This window comes from Mastomys coucha, chromosome X (assembly GCF_008632895.1).
Source record: "Mastomys coucha isolate ucsf_1 chromosome X, UCSF_Mcou_1, whole genome shotgun sequence".
NCBI lineage: Eukaryota > Metazoa > Chordata > Mammalia > Rodentia > Muridae > Mastomys > Mastomys coucha.
The window spans coordinates 101,662,947-101,665,349 of record NC_045030.1 but is presented as its reverse complement, the minus strand read 5'-3'; the positions used below and the strand labels follow the sequence as shown (position 1 = coordinate 101,665,349).

The 2,403-nt window shown below is 41.7% G+C and overlaps 1 protein-coding gene across 1 annotated transcript in view; it reads right to left on the bottom strand.

Annotated features, from left to right (window-relative positions):
• Gjb1 (gap junction protein beta 1) overlaps positions 1-1,857 on the bottom strand; it is a 46,700-nt gene extending 44,843 nt beyond the window's left edge. Inside the window, exon 1 of the mRNA XM_031375587.1 lies at positions 1,827-1,857. The gene's annotated coding sequence lies outside the window, so the exon portion shown is untranslated. The remainder of the gene's footprint in view (positions 1-1,826) is intronic.
• Positions 1,858-2,403: the final 546 nt, after the last annotated feature.

Genomic DNA, 2,403 nt, shown 5'->3' with positions numbered 1-2,403 from the left:
TTTTTTTTTCCTTTTCCCAGACAGGGTTTCTCTGTGTAGCCCCAGCTGTCCTGGAACCAGCTCAAGACCAGGCTGGTCTCAAACTCAGAGCTGCCATATCTATTGTAGAGATCACTACATGATGTTTGAACATGTAAAAACACAATACATTTTGGGGAAAAAGACTTTGAGTTTCCTCTTTACAACACATGTGGCCAAATAAAGACAACCAACAAAAAAACACTGTCCTAATTGTACAATGCGCATTCATTGTGGACATCCCAGCCTCTGCCTCCAGAGTGCTGGGATCAAAGGTATGCACCACTACTACCTTGTTATGGGGAGGGCAGACCTTTATTGAATTCATTCGGTTTATTATATTGTTGTGGAAATAATACTTAATAAGAGTTTCTGGGCTGGCAAGATGGCTCAGTGGGTAAGAGCCCTGACTGCTCTTCCAAAGGTCCTGAGTTCAGATCCCAGCAACCACATGGTAGCTCACAACCATCCGTAATGAGATCTGATGCCCTCTTCTGGTGTGTCTGAAGACAGCTATAGTGTATTATGCCGGATCGAGCAGGGCCGGAGTGAGCAGGGCCAGCAGATGTCCTGAGTTCAATTCCCAGCAGTCACACACATGATGGCTCACGGCCATCTGTACAGCTACAGTGTACTCATACACATAAAATAAATAAACTAAATCTTTAAAAAAAAAGATTTTCTAAATTGTAGAGAGATCAAGCAAAGTGAAAATGTTCCATCTATGTTCTTCAAAATGTAATGCACTAGCTATGGGTGCATATGATGAGTAACTGAGAAATGACAGGAGTTCCTTAGATTCAGCAGCTGTCATCCAAACAAAACCCTATGAAGCCTTCATTGTACACTGAGTTTCACATAATTTTTTGATCCTATGGTGCTGGTTACTAAACTCAAGATCTTGTGTGTGCTAGACAAGCCCTCTGCCACCAAGCTACATGTAATTTCTCCTACTTTATCTTGCCTTAGTAAGTTTAGGAACCCATCAGCTTCTCCATTGGAATCCAGTAGTTGTGGCTCCAAAGTTATTTAAGCAACATCATAAAAAGTTTGTACTACAAAGTACCCCATACAGTTCTTTCTGTAGGTTTCTGAGATTAATTGTTAAGATTTCAAGAATTCTATGCATGGATTAATAGCGTATCAGTGGCATGAAAAAGGTCTTCGTGTGAGTCTTCAAACCACAGAAATCGCTAAGTGAAGGTTCCCCTCAGCACTTAAGGACAGTAGCACACTCTAGGCATTTCCAACTCCACGCAACACAAATTGCCTCCTTGTCTCCCAATAGAAAACCTGCTCCACATTTGAGAGTCCTTAATCTCTTTGTGAAAGATGTCACTATATTAGTAGTTTCTCAAAGGAAAAAAACCTTTCAAATTATTAATAACCCCTTTTTGATCATTGACCACAATCATCAAGTCATATCCATTCTCACTCAGAAACATTTTCCTAAATAAATCTTCACTTGTCAGAATGCTAGTTCAAGCTTCCTTTAATTTTTTTATGTATGTATTTAAGTTGCATATGCATGTGCATGTGCATGGGTGCACATCATAGTCCCTGTGCATATCAGTCTGTGCTATGTGCATTCAGTGCCTATGGATGTCAGAGAAGGGAGGCAGATTCTGAAAGTGGAATTACAGACAGTTGTGAATCACCATGTGGGTGTTGGGAATTGAACCAGGGTCCTCGGGAAGAGCAGCCAGTGCTCTTAACCACTGAGCCAGACTCCCTCCCCCCAACCCCACCCCTTACTCACCCCTTACTCACACAATTGGAGTAACATTCAATTACTTACTTGGACTTACTTGTTTCCAAGGATTCTGGATAATGTTTCCATTGTGGTCTTCCTAAAATACAGAGGCAAGCCAATCACTCACTAATATAGAGACTACACCATCTTCAGCAGCATCCACAAAAGCCTTCATATCCAGACCTCTGAGCTGCTTCAGACTCAAGTGCCCCACTGCTCCCTCTCAAGTACCAATTTTCCAATATGAACTGTTCACTCATCACCAAATGGGGAATGAATACCACTCTTTCAAATTTTTGTTTGCTTTGGCCATTGTTTTTGCACACTTTGGATGCAGAAAACTGTCCTAGGACAGAACAGAATGGTACACGAACACACTCACGTAACATAGGTTGGTGTACGTTTTCTTTTTCAGTTTATTTTCTTTATGTGTATGCATCTGGGTATGCTGTTCCCAATGATGCCCACAAGAGGGTGTCAGATCCCCTGAGTCTGGAATTACAAAAGGGCGTGAGCTGACCAATGTGAGTGCTGGAAACAAACTTGAGTCCTCGGAAAGATCAGCAAGTGCTCCCAAGCACCCCAGCTCTCCATTTTGTTCTTTTCTTTTCACTTCTTTTCTTCTTTTTCTT